Raw genomic sequence first — 15,133 nt, 5'->3', positions numbered from 1 at the left:
GGAAGCAATAAGTTTACAGAGGAATATATTCAACTACACAGATACATCGAGGCCTTAAAATATCATGATATTATTTTGTAAAGAGTATAAAGTCTTCTAACTTTCCATTTTAAGATACATGATATGAGTATGCCCTGTGTATTAGGATAAACATAGCCTGTAGGTTTTGGTGTTTGAACGATGCTATGGTTCTGAGTGTATGAACTAACACACAAGGATCTGCCAGATTTCAATTGAACTGTTGGGATGTATAAGCCTGACTACAGGCAAGGTGTTCTGTGGTGTGGAGCTTAGGTGTGATGCATGCATGGTAAAGCTGATGAACCCAAGGGGAAATCTTTAATCAGTATTTGATTGTGTGTGTGTGTGTATGTGTGTGTGTGTGTGTGTGTGTGTGTGTGTGTATGGGTGTGTGTGTGTGTGTACACCATGACATTTAGAATACTTTTTCGGTTTCTGTGGACATATGTATGCCTACTTGTCTGTATGTGGAGCATGTGCATGCAGTGTTCATGGAGGGCAGCAGAGGGATCTAGATTCCCTGGAGCTGGAATTGAAACAATTTTGAGCTTGTCGTGGGAACTGGGAGCCAAACTTGGTTCCTCTATGAGAAGAGTGAACATTCTTGACTCCTGAACAGCCTCTCTAGCTGTTTCTTATTCATTCTTTTTGCAGCAGATTGTGTTTTCAAAGTGAGTTGTATCTCCCACTGACCATGCTTTTACACAAACATTTTACCACCCCCTTACCAAGAAGTGGAATCCATTCTTCATTCTCTGGGTATCTCATCTGTGCAGTGATTAAGGGTCTTTATAGGAATTACCTCACAAAAGCCTTACACTAGCTACATAGGGACGAGCCTTATGTTATAAATGAGAAGGCTATCAAGGTAGCAAGGTAACGGTGTTCCCAGGAGAAACATTCATAAGGTGAGAATTGCAAGGAAATGAAACAGAACTTTAGCTCATGTAGAGACAACAACCAGGAAATGCTATTAGAATTTTAAATGTTTTATTTTTTTGCTTTTCAGTTTTATATTTCTTTTTCTTATTTCACCCAGAAAAGATAAGCCTCAGAATGAGCTCATAAATATTTTCCTGCCTTTTCTAATTATTTAAAAAAAAGAATTATTTTATTTTAGTTATGTATATTTGTGTGCATCTCTGTGTGGTTATGTGTACATGTAGGCAGTATCCACATATGTTAGGAGAGGGGTTCCATCCCCTAGGGCTGAACTTACATGAGGTTGTGAGCCACCCAGCACGAGTGCTGGAAACAGAACTCGGGTCCCCTGTAAGAGCATCAGACATCTTTTTGGCATGATTTTTATCTTCTTTTAATTTTTAAGAATATTTTCTATCATTTCTAAAATTCTTTCTCCTTTCGTCTTGTAATTTTACTATTTTTTTTATTTTAGTTCCCAGTTTTGTTTCTAGGTTTTGTGTATAAACTTTCATTTTTTTCACAATAGAAAATTTTCTAAGATATTGATCTCTGTGTATCTGATTCTTAAGATGTTAATAACCTCCTCCCCATCTCCCATCCCAAATACCTACTAGTTTTTATGTTGGATTCTTCTCATGGTGAGATTGAACCCAGACCAGCCCTCACTCAGCATGGTGTTTCATTAATGCATCATCTTGTGTAGTTTTGGGGTGGAGTGTAGGATTTTTAAGTTATTTTTTAGGCTAGCATAGGGATTCATCATGGCGTCTTTATATGTATGCATAATACTTTGTTTATTCATTAGTCTCCCTCACTACCCTCCTCTTGGCCATGCCTCTTTCCAGTTCATTCCAGGTTCCCCAGTCAGACTTTCTGCCTTCTTACCACTTGCATTTCAGCTCCTTATCATTCACCTCCCTTAAGGATGTCCCTTTGTTTCCAATGATCCTAGTTTCAATATGCTCTGCTCCTGTACTAGGGTTCTGAATATGAGAGAAAACATGATATTTGTTTATCTGGAATCTAGCTTATTTTGTTTAACATAAGAATGTCCATCGGCAAGTCTTTTCCTTAAATGTCATCAGCTCATTCTCTTTATGCTGCATAAAATTACACCATGCATATGTGGCCCAGTTTCTTATCCAGTCTTGAGGGTTGACAACTAGGCAGGTTCTGTCTTACCTAATTCAATGGCACAGTCCCAGATGCGGATGTACAGGTACGGCTGTGGATACTGATCTAGAGTCCTCTGGGTATGTACTCAAGCGTGATGTGGATGGGCTATGTACAGTCTTTAGGGTTTTGAGGAACCTCCACACTCATTGCCATAATCATCTCATGGATTCAAATCCTTACCAACAACGAACCTATTTTCCCCTTTCAACATATTCTCGACTACAACATATCCTTGACCAGCATTTGCTTTATTTTCACAATAGACATTCTGACAGGGGTGAGACCCCTCAAAGCAGGTTTAATCTGCACTTACCTGGTTGCAAAGGGTCGTGCACACTTTCTCAAGCATTTATTGAAAATTTAGTTTTTCTTCTTTTAAGGATGGTCTATTCAGATGATTTGTAGGGTTTCCCAAGTTCGATTTTTACAGCTCTTTATACATCTTAGATTTAATACTTTCTCTGATATGTTGGCATATTCTCTCCCACTCTGTAGTCTGCCCTTTCCACTCTAGCCACTGATCCCTTTGCTGAGCAGGAGCTTTTTAATTTCATTTAATCCCATTTGTCAATTCTTGAGATTATTTACTGTGCAATTGGAGTCCTTTGCACAAAGTCTATGTGTAGGCTCCTCCTTTTTGAAGCATTTCTGCTCCTAGTATTTTATCTTTCTACATTCATTTTACCTGATGTTCTTTCCCAAAAGAACCTTTATACTTTTTATTTTTGGCTTTTACTCATGCTTCAAGTTAAAGGCACAAAAGAAAAGGTTTGAAGCTAGGATCTGCATAGGAGAGAATATATGTATATTTGTGTTTCTGGTCCTGGATACCTCATTATAAATTTTCCAAGTTACATCCATTTACCTGCAAACTTCATAATTTCATTTTTCTCCCTATCTAAATGGTATTGGATTATACCTAAGTACCACCTTTTCCTTATCCACTCATTTGTTGTTGGGTCTCTAGGATGACTTCACTTCCTAGAAATTGAGATCTAATCTAGTAGCAATGTACATGGATGTGCAGATATCTCTATAGTAGAATATAAAGTTGGGATTATGCCTAAGAATACAACTGGATCATGTGGTAGGTCTTTTTCTAGTTTGTTTTTATGGCTGTTTGTTTTGAGAAAAATCCATACTAATTTACCCAGTGGCTATATAACCCGTGCATATGTGTTTCTCTTTTGCTGTATCCAAGCCAACATCTGTTGTCTTTTGTATGCCTGCTGATGCCTTTCTGGTGGACTGACGTGGAATTTTAAAGGAGTTTTAATCTTCCCTGATGACTAAGGATGTTGAGGACTTCTTAAAAATGTTTATCAGCACTTCTATGTCTTCTTTTTCATTCAGCTCTGAAATGTATTTTTAAATTGACTTATATTTCTAATATTTAGGTTTCTTGATTTTCTTGTTTAGCCTTAATTCTCTGTTAGAAGAAAATCTGTCAAATATTCTTTTTTTCTATTAGGTGGGTTGGATTTTCACTTATTTGACTATTTCCTTTGCTGTGCAGAAGATTTTAGTTTAATGAAAGCCCATTTGTTGGTTGCCTGTCTTATTTCATGTGCTACCACAGTCCTGTTTAGAAAGTCTTATCTGTGCCTTTAAGTTGAAGTTTATATCATTGTCAAAATGATGTAACTGTAGCTGAATAGAGACTTATGTCTGGTTCTTCAATTATATTTCATCAATCTAGGTATCTATTATTCAGCAGATATCATGCTGTTTTTATTATTATAATAACTCTGCAACATAATGAAACCAGGTATGATGACACCTCTTCCAGTATTGCTTTTATTCAGTATTTCATTGGCCATCAATCTTTGATGCCTTTATATGAAGTGTGAATTGTCTCTTTTATGTCTGGTAGAAATTATTTTGGAATTTTTATTGCCATTGAATTGGATTGGTCGATCAGCTTTAGTTAGATGGCCGAGTTCACAAAGTTAATTCTTCTGGACCATGAGCACAGAACCACATTCTACCTTCTAGTACATTCATCATTTTCTTTCTTCAATGTCTTACGAAAGGTTCTATTTCCTTGGTTAGACTTATTTTAAGGTGATGTGTGTGTGTGTGTGTGTGTGTGTGTGTGTATTTTGAATGGGATTCTTTTCTCTGATTTCTTTCTCAGTATGTTTGCAATTGGTTTACAGTAAGGCTACTGATTTTTGTGGGGTAATTTTGTATCCTGCCACTTGGCTGAAGGTATTTTTCAACTCTGAGAGGTTTTAAAAGTTTTATCTTTGGATAGAATGTTTGGAGTCTCTCATTTATGTCCTCTTTATTGCCTTTTCTTGTCTTATGACTGTAGCAAGCCCTTAAGTGTTATATTGAGCAGAAGAAGAGAGTGTGTGTATCTTATCTTGATCCTGATCTTAGTGGAAATGCTTTGAGTTTCTGTCCATTCAATGTGATGATGCTACAAGTTTGCCATATACAGCTTTTATTGCGTTGTAGTATATTCTTTCAATTCCCAGGCCCTCTTTGACTGTTACCCATGAAAAGATGTTGGACTTTGTTAAAACCCTTTCCTCCATCTATTGAGATGATCATGTATTTATATCTTTGAGTCTACTCATGTGATGAAATAGATTTATTTATTTATGTGTGTTGTATTAATCAGGGTTCTCCAGAGAAAAAATTAATAGAATCAATATGTGGATTTACTAGATTTACTTATGTGGTACGTTCTGGAATGCCCTCCAGGGGTTGTATTACAACAAAGAGGCTGAGAATCCAGTAGTTGCTCAGTACATAAGTATAGGTGCTTCTTTAATCTTCATTTGATATAATCTACATTGGAAACTGATTCTAATGTCAACCAAGGAAGATAGATGTTTCAGTGACTAGACAGAGGCCAGGTACAGGGACTCCCACAATTCCAAGCACAAGTTGTGTACCTGGTAAGGAGTGTCTTATTGTCCCAGAATAAAGCCCACATGCATAGGAAGATCTACAACTTACAGGGTAAGCTGTGTATTCAGGAACAAAGCCACAGATGACTCTGGTAGGGCCCGCAGGTGTAGGAAATCCTACAGTTTATGGTCGTGGAACCATGAATGGACACACAGCGATGTCAGGTATAGGGAGTTCCACAGCTCACAGTATAAGCTATGGGCCCAGCATGGGAACCAGGTCTGATCCAGCATGAGGTTCATAAGCACAGGGAATTTCATAACTGAATGAGAAGCGTAGATTCAGTGAGAAGTGGGTCCAGTATTGTATCTGACCTCAGAGGAAGACAGAGATGGAGCTTATGGCACCAATATCAGACCTATAGAGGAACATTATAGCTCAGCCCTACTATGACTGAGTCCCCACCTCAACATTGGGTACTTGAGTTAAAAATAATAATAAGAAATTAGAAAAACCCAACCAACAAATAAACTCCTGATGTGAAGGTCCCAGTACACAAACAATAACAAGAAAATTAAGATACATGTCTTCTCTAAAAATCACTAATCCCATTGTAATTGCTCCCAGTGGAAAAGATTTGGAAGAACTTTCAGAAAAATGATTTATGCTCAAACAACTTAATGAAGATATGAATGTACTACAAAATGATAAAAACTTGGATGAGATAAAGTCAATCAAAAATATAAAAATAAAATTCAGTAAAGAGAATTTCTCAAGTAAAGTGAGCCTGGAATAATGTGGAGGAATTTAACAATTCAATAAGCCAAATAAAAACCCTCACCAATAGAATTAATGTGAAAATAGATTGTCAGGAAACAAAGGAAGGGGAGAATAATTGAATTGTTCAATAAAAGTCAATGCCACTTTTCTTATACATCTTTTATTGTGTTTTGGTGTATTCTTTCAATCCCCAGTCCCTCTATGACTTTCACTCATGAAGGGACGTTGGACTTGTTTAAATTATTTGTAACAATACATTATTTTAAAAATACAAATGAAACCTGAAAAATATGGTGAAAGATGAAACCTTCCAATTATGGGCATAGAAGATGAAAAAGTATACCTTACCAAAGTCATAGAAAATATTAATAAAACTATACAAGAAATATTCTCAAATCTAGAGAAAGATGTGGCTCAGATACAAAACGGCTATAAGACACAAAACACACAGGTGAGAAAAGAAACTCCCTGAGGCATATTAGAGTTAAATCAGTAAAAAAAAAAAATAGACAAAGAATATTAAAAGTTGTGAGAAAAAAGTGCCAAGTTACCTATAAATTCAGGCCTATCAGAATAACACTGATTATCCTATAGAAACATTTAAAGCCTGACAGGGCTGAAAAGATGTATCTCATGTTATAAAGATTAAAACTGTTAAACCAGACTATTATACTATGAAAAACTATTAATTACTCTTGAACAATAAATAAAAAATTCCACTATAAAAGTAGACTAAAAGAACTTAGGACTACTAAGTCACCTCCACTGGAAGGAATGCTTAAGTTTGAAGAGAAAGATAAACACATCTCCACAGAGAATGAATAAAATACCATGAGAAGTATCTAAGCAGGTCTAAGGCAAATGCTACAAAATCAACAAATTGATAAAAATCAATGTGTGTATTTCGATAGGTATTTTGAATACCAATGGCCTCAATTCACCAATATAAAGAAATAGATTAACAGATCAGATTAGAATCTATCTTTTTGTTGCCTTCCCAAAACATATCTCACTACCAAAGATAGATACTACCTTATGGTAAAAAACTGAAAAAAAGTTATTCTGAAAATATGAAACTAAGAAACAAGCAGGTATCGCTGTTTTAATAGCTGACAAGATAGATGTCAACTCAAGACTTGTCATAAAATAAAATAAAAATAAAATAAAATAAAATAAAAGACAGTTGACACTTATAAGGGAAAAAAATGAACCCACCCAGAGGGGACTATGGTGAGTGTATTCGCCTGGGTGGTGAATTTTCTGTAGTTTCCATTGCTGTTGATATCCAGCTTTATCCCATTAAGGTATCTAAGTCCTTCTGTATTTTTGAGACTTTCTTTGTGTCTTAATATATGATAAGTCTTGGAGAAATTTCCACGAGCTACTTTAAATTAAGTTTTCAAGTGTCACACAGTAAGTGAAAGTGTTGTAATTCAGATCCAAATCTGATGTTAGAAAATGTATACAATATGAAAGAGGGCTCAAATTTTTATTGAAAACTTAGCTTAAATAAAAATCTACAAAACATCATTTACAAATTTTCCTTTGTTTTGACAATGGGTACCTTCATTATCTCCCTCAGCTGGAGATGGTAGTAGATATTTTATTAATTTTATTTAATAAGAGCAATTGAAATGGCCTGGATCTCTGGTTTTCTTTTTCTTCATCAAAACACTATAAATCATTTGATTTAAAATATTTTTTTACTATCGTCATCTATCCTTTATATTTCTGATTTCCAAGTGCTCTTTCTTATAGCTCTTTCATAAGTATCATACTCGCTATTGGATTCTTCAAGGGGAATTTTTCACAGAAATAGAACTATATTTCTATTCAATATTAGTAACACTTTAAAATATATTATCTAGAAGATCAAGAATGTTTTGATGAGTGAAAGTTATATTTTCTTTTCATAATTTTTATTACATTTATTTAACCCTTTGCTATTAATTCAGACTCCTTCCTTTCACTTACAGGTTTGTTTTTGCCTCTGAAAAATGCTAGTACCATCTGCTGATAAAATATATGGGTGATTTTTAAACCTCACACTATTCACATTTAGTCAAATCAAAAATATAATATATTCCAAGCAATGCCTACGAGATTGTTTGTGGTTGTTTTGTTTTGTTTTGAGGTTCCTAGCTTTATCTGGATAAAATTTAAATAGAATAAAGTACAACCCCTACTTGCACTAAGTATTATGTTCCTATCAGGTGTAGGTTGTCAGGGCTCTGAATCTATTGTTGTTCACTATTTTCACCCTGCCTCTGTGAGTATATATTCGTCTCAGAATGAGGATGCTCTCTGCCTTCCCCTCTTGGTACTTCATCTTCATTCTCTTTTCTGTCATCAGAGTCCCACTGTCAGCAAAAGACCCATAGACTTGATCATTCTAGACAGCAGAAAATTGTTAAGGCTCACTGGGAAAAATTACCCTATTACTTTGAATAGATTTTATTTTGTATATTCACACTGAAGGTGTAAAGTTAGGGTGTAACTACAAGCTAGTGAAACAAGAGCAAGGGTGAGGACTTTGATGTTTTAGTGATAAAGAGACCTTCCTCAAGTCTGTGATATTGTATCAGAAAGTAAATACAGAATGTTGAATATAGAAGAACATTCAGTGAAGGAAATTTTCCCTGAGTGTCCAATGCTTTTTCTAAAATGATTTTATTGAGATAGATTCACATAAGCTATAAGTTCATTGCTTTCTCATTTTCTCATGGTTACTAATTTTAATACATTTTCATCAACCCTCTTCAACTCTGTATCTATTAAGCACTTTTTATTCCTTCTCACTACTGCCTGGCAAACTAATCTACTCTGTCTCTGTGTCTCTATGGCTTGCCCATCTTACCACTCCATGTAAGCAAACTCATACACGTGGCCTATTGTGACTGTACGCTTTCATTTGACATACTGTCTTCAAAGTTTATCCATGTTGTAGCACACATGACACTTCATACCTCTGTTGACATGTAGTTCTCCATCATAGAGCTACATAGAACATGTTTTGCTCATTCACTGTTTTGATACCAGATATGTGGATTATTCCTATTGTTGATGTTATAGAGATTCTGCTGTGATCATATGTGTACATGTTTTGATGTGAACATGGCTTTCCATTTCTCCTGGTTATATACTTCAGAGGAAAGCCTAATCCTCTGACAGCTGTTGAATCTCCTAAGCAACAGCCAGATTTTTTTCAAAGTGGCTGTACAATTATACTCTTAACAGCTGTGTTGAAGTGTTCTAATTTCTCCACAACTACACCAAAACTCCCCTTTTTAATATGCTCATCCTAATGAATGACATGCCTTTTCTAGTTTCTCCTCCTTCCTTTTTCTCTCCTGCCCCATTTTCTCTTTTTCCACTTTAAAACTTTCATTTGTGTGTGTGATCATGTGTGTGTGTGCATATGTTTGCACATGCACGTCTGTGTGTGTGTGCATATGTTTGCACATGCACGTCTGTGTGTGTGTGCAAGCATGTCACAGCACTTGTGAGGAGTTCAGAGGACAGCTAGTGGGAGTCTGTTCTCTCCTACCATGTGGGTCCTGAGGATGTAACTTAGGTTAGCAGGCTTGATGTTGGCACATTCATCCACTGCTGACTTGCCGTCTTGCTTTCTCTTTCTCGTTTTCTCGCAGCACTCAGGGCTTTGAACGTACTGGATGTGTGCTCTGCTGCCGAGTGACATTTCCAGCTCAGCCCTGGTTTTCATTCCTCTGATGGCTAGCCCAATAGATGTACTATTTGAAATTTACAGGGAAATTTGAAGCGAAAGTTGGTGGGATGGAAAAATGTAAATGCAGTACTCAATTATGAAATTATCCCAAAACTGCTTTAAAAGAAAATTAAGAAAATATTCATTTTTTATTTCATTTTCATTTATTGACAGATAGAAGAGACTCAAATATAAAATTATGGTAGAAAATACCCACTCTCGCTAGTGCAATGTGATTTCCTGAGGCTTGTTTGGATCCTGTTTGCATAGAACAGATGCCCTTAAGGACTTTAGGTGAAATTTTGTAGCTTTGGTGAATCTAATTTTCATTATACACACATACTCCCACACACATATATAATATGTGTATATACATATATTAAGTTTATATTATATATGTATATTTATATGTAACTATACATATATTCATCTATTATATATTATGTATACATATTTTATGTTACACATGTATAGACATATATGTATACATATATATTTATATATGATATATGATATATAACATAACACATAGCAATGTATACACACATATAATATATAATATATAAATACACACATATTTATATGTGTATATTATATATGTATATATAGGTACACATATATGTACAATATATAAAATATATGTATATACATATAAATATGCATATATAACACACAAATATATATATGTGTGTATGTTTAGTAGTAGTAGATATATCTATCTATCTATACATAATGCTTAGCATATTATATTCTTAAGATTTATCCAGTAAATATGCAAGATATGGGAAGGAAGGAGTCAGCCTTCCTCGGTGACATTTCCAGGACAATGTCTAGAACAGTGACTAACACATACATGTGCTGGGTAACTGTTTGTTGAATAGATAAACAAATGAATTATAAGCTTCTTACATATAGCATATAGGAAGTCCTAGCTGTTATCTGAAATCAAGCTCTAGACTAAGTATTTCAAAGTCAATAACTGGCATACTTCTCTGGATGACTGAGAAAGGTAATTATCACTAGTATATTATTTTAAACAAGGAGAGGAGAAATTTGCACAGGCTCACACAAACAAGACAAACAAGAGGCAGAGCTTAGCTGTATGTAAGATAGGCCCAGCTTGCTGCCTCCTAAGCCTGTGTCCTTGTTCTTGGTGCTGCTCCCTCCTTGCTACTGAGGAATAAATCATCAAAGCTCTGTGCCCTTTTCATCACTTCCCGGCAGCCCCAGAACCAGCGAAGGCTACAATTTAAACAGAACTGTGGAACTGTGTATGAGCTGCCCTTCCCTGTTCTGAAGCATACAGTCCTTTGAAGAGCAGAGAACAGATAGATACTCGAGCGTAGAAAAGGGAAACTTCAATGGCTTGAATTTGAGACGAAAGTTGTCAGTTAGTGTTATTGATCCACCCCACGTGGAGCAGCCGGTAAAGGGTTTGTTTTCACTTGCTTTGTCTCCGGACACCTCAAAGTTTTGCTCCACAATAGAGTTACAGAATAGAGAAATTGCTTAAACCCAACCCAAGCCTTGCCATGTGTTATTTTGAGAAATTATACTAATGGGCCCTTCTGATGGTAATGGCTGTTTTCGAGAGATGAGGTGTAGGGAGATGTAGGCTTATTACCTCCTGAAAATGTGGCTTTCCGCAGAGACAAGAAAAACATCGACAACAGTGCTCACTTGCAGTTTAGTAGTAGTGTATTGAAGTCACTGGTATGCTAATGAGTCTTTGTAGCTAGTTATAGCCAAGGGCTTTGCAGGGGTGGATGTGAGGGGGCTGGAGGAGTTGAAGGGCTGGGGAATGGGGGGGGGTGTACATAGAGCCAAGAAATGAATGTTATATGTACATGTCTAAAGGAAAGTGGGCCAGATTTCCAAAATTTAAATGAGTCTACCAGAAAATAAGTTTTTAAATTAATTTTTAAAATGTATTTGATAATGTCACACATGAGTAATACTTTTACATCATTTCTACCTCTCTTCCCCTTTCCAACTCTTTCCGTGCTCAACCCTTGCTCTAAGTTCATGACCTCTTCTTCTCTAATTATTATTGTTGCATACACATGTATGAGTATATGTACATATACACACATCTTAAAACCTACTTAGTCCATTGATTCTACTCTTTTGCATATGTATTTAGAGTAACCACTTGGGATTGAAGGAAGCTTGCTCCTGGAGAACACTGATTCTCCCTCACTCCCCAGCTATTAGATAGATGTCTATAGCTCTTCACTATGAAGGGTCTTGTGAAATATCTTTCATTCACACTGCATGTTGATTGGTATAGTCACTATGCTGTCTTGTCTAAGCAAACATATTTGTTGAGATTTCATGGAGGCAACCCCTCTGTCATGTCTAGAAGATGCAATTTATCAGCCGGCATCCTCGTCCTATGGCTCTTACAATCTTTCCATCATCTTTGTCTCAAGGTTGTCTGAGTCTTAGGTGTTGAGGTTACATTGTAGATATAGCAGTTTGAGGTGAGTACTCCACACTTATTTTCTGTATTTTGACAGATCTCTGTAGTAGCCTCCATCTGCTGAAAAAAAAAAAGCTTCTTTGCTGAAGAGCAAGATCTACATTTATCTGTGGCTATAAGGATACGTATTTAGAATTTTTATTGATTTCAGAAAATGGCAGTATTAACTTTTCCTCTAAGGTTTCCTCTAGACCTCGTCAGCCAGGGGTAGTTGCTAGGTTCATCCCACCAGGCATGAATACATTCCTTTCTACTGAGTGGGTCTTAACTTGATTTTAACAGCCACCCAACTATGAAGCAAGTATTCAAATGTGTGAGCCTACAGGAATAATTCTCATTGAAACCACCATATCACCATATCATTAGCATATTATCTATTGTGTATAGATAGCATGAATCTTGTTAATTTTTATAATGTTTTGCTGTCTTTCTAATTAGATACTGAGTATTTGAGGGTTACTACTCTTGCATGGAAAACATCTTAGTAGCCTCATCTTAGTTGTATTCTTATTCTGTATAGGCTTCCATGTAGTTGTAAATTGAGTAAAAATAATGCATGGACATTTTTACTTATTCCTGTTATTAACATATTAACTACTTTATTTGGAAAAATATGTATTATTATTGAAGAAAATTAATTTCAGTGTGGACAAAGACTTTTTCTTATTTGTGCTTTCATCTGAGCAAAGGACCTTTTTTTTTAAAAACAAAACAAAACAAAACAAAACCTTTCTTTACATTTTCAACTTATTGTCTTAGCCAAAATATTCTATTTTAGAATTTATACCCCATGTTTCTTTTTGTGTCTTTGAAAACATATCTAGTTGAAAATGTTTTGGTATGCTCATATTTTATTTGAAAAGCACATTTGCTGCATTAGTTTGGCTTCTGGCATAGTAGCTGGATCACCATCAGTTACAAGGCAAGACACCTAATTCAGGGATTACAACTTCCATAGTTGTGGGGGAAGCCGAAAAGTCATGGCCCAAAGGGGTGACTGAAGGGTCAGAAGAAACAAAGATCGCCAAACATCTACCAGTGACTGTGAAGCTTCAAGGACACTCAGCTTCAAGGACTTCAAGGAAATCAGATGCTAGAGACAGGTGAGGTCCCTGTGGGGAGCCAGGGCTATGGGGTGGGGGGGTGCATGCCTCTGTGCATCCATTCCTGGGTGGCTTAGGCTGCTGTGGAGAAGTATGGAGATGAAGTGGAGTCCAGCCAGGACTCACAGGAATCCATTGCTCACTCTGTCAGTTTGTCCCTAGAGCAACCACAGTGACCTTCAGAGACATGTGGCTCTTTTTTTTTCCCATTCACTTCTTTGTGCCAATTCTATCTAAAAAAATAAAAGGAAGGGTATTTTAGAAGTGTATTCTATTTTTAGTTCCAAATTTGCCTTTATGACGATTAATTCAGAGTTGAAATCATTATAGTGTTGTGCAAAAGCCAGTTATACTGAGGAAATGTTGATGTTAATAACTAATTTGTTGTTCTAATATGAACATATTCCACTGTAACTAACTGTGTAAGAGAGTTTGATAGTTAGGCACAATGAGTCAAAGTCAAATTAACCAGAGTTTAACATCTAACATCACTAATTTCTATAATCTCTACTTGGACAGTGAAACAGAAAGAACTGCTTAAACATTGGTTACTTCATCTGTGACAGGAAGATACTATTTATAACATGGAGATGATGAACAATTCAATCTTTGCTGGCAAAATAGCTCAGTGGGTACTAGAGCTTTCCACCAACCCTGAAGACCTGAGTTTAATTCCCAAGACCCACATGGTAGAAGGAAAAAATTGTCTCCTGCAAATTGTCCTCTGGTCTCCACATTAAAGGCTCAGCAAGTTAAAACACAAATTCACACACGCTAAAAAACTGTAATAAAAAATTTTAAAGACCTTTTTTTTTAATTTAAAAATTGGAACAGATATATTGAGCTCCCACCGTGTGTGACAAATTGCAATCACACCTGATTTGTTTAACTGTACATATATTTGTGTGCCTGACTTGTTACTGTGCATATATTTGTGGGCTTGAATTGTTAGTGTTCATACCTTTGTGTACCTGATTGTTGCTGTGCATACATTTATGCATCTGAATTGTTACTGTGCATATATTTGTGTATCTTTTATTGCCTGAACCAAGAAGCATCAAATCCAGCAGAGGAGATCATGGAGATAAGAACCAGCTTGGATGAGTATTCTACCTCATCACAAGTCTGCTTTCTGTTGTCTTACTTTTTTTGATGGTTATTATATTTGACTTTGAATTTTACAAAATATATGTGCTCAGTTTATCATAAGCTTTGTGGATTCTGCATTTTCCACACAAATCTTAATTCCTCCTCTCCCTTAAACTACTGATTTATTCTTCTTCAAAATATATAGCTTAATACTTAATCAGTGCCAACCAATATGACAATGTCAACCTTTTTATTTTCTACATGCATATAAGTACCTTTTACCTGTGTTGTAACAGTTGACAGATTCCATAAGTTCCAATGATTTTAGGTACAAAAATATAAAGGCTTATATAAGAACATCTTTGCAATGTTTTATATTGATCCTCATTAAATTCACTGCTGATTGTTTTTTAATTTTAAGTGATACTTTTTCTGCAGGCAGCTCCTATCAGTTTTACTAACTCTGTTATCCACCTGAGATACAGTTCGTTGTTATCCAGTTTATTAAAATGAAATAAAAAATGTCTCATACTACAATGAGTTGAAGTTTATTTTTGAAATCAATTTGATGCTTTTAAGCAAGGTTTTATGTTTAAGGTTTTTCCTGTGTTTATTATTTTCAAACATATTTTATTGATAAATAATAACAATGTTACATTATGGTATGGTATTATGACAATAGCTTGATCTATTCAATAATCTCATAGCTAATAAAACATTCATTTATATGGAACAATCATATGGTCTAATACAGAATGGGATGCCACACTGAATGAGATAAAATGTATTGGTGTGCCTGTGTATTAACACACAGTTCACTTGATCAATTTTATATGAAAAGAAAATAAGGAATATTACAGCAGTTTTCTCTGCACAGTGAGATTACAGGTAATTTTTATTTTGTTCTTTAGATTTTCCTATTAATAGGGACTGGAGAAATGGTTCGGTTGTTAAGAGCATATAATCTTA

General features: G+C 35.5%; 1 long non-coding RNA gene across 1 annotated transcript in view; it reads left to right on the top strand.

Annotated features, from left to right (window-relative positions):
- Gm39616 overlaps positions 1 to 14,692 on the top strand; it is a 42,924-nt gene extending 28,232 nt beyond the window's left edge. The window contains exons 2-3 of the long non-coding RNA XR_865316.3: positions 12,931 to 13,075; positions 13,595 to 14,692. This is a non-coding gene — a long non-coding RNA (predicted gene, 39616). The remainder of the gene's footprint in view (positions 1 to 12,930; positions 13,076 to 13,594) is intronic.
- Positions 14,693 to 15,133: the final 441 nt, after the last annotated feature.

Source organism: Mus musculus, chromosome 1, assembly GCF_000001635.26.
Source record: "Mus musculus strain C57BL/6J chromosome 1, GRCm38.p6 C57BL/6J".
Taxonomy (NCBI): domain Eukaryota; kingdom Metazoa; phylum Chordata; class Mammalia; order Rodentia; family Muridae; genus Mus; species Mus musculus.
Note: the sequence above shows the minus strand (reverse complement) of the source record. Positions and strands in the feature narration are given on the sequence as shown.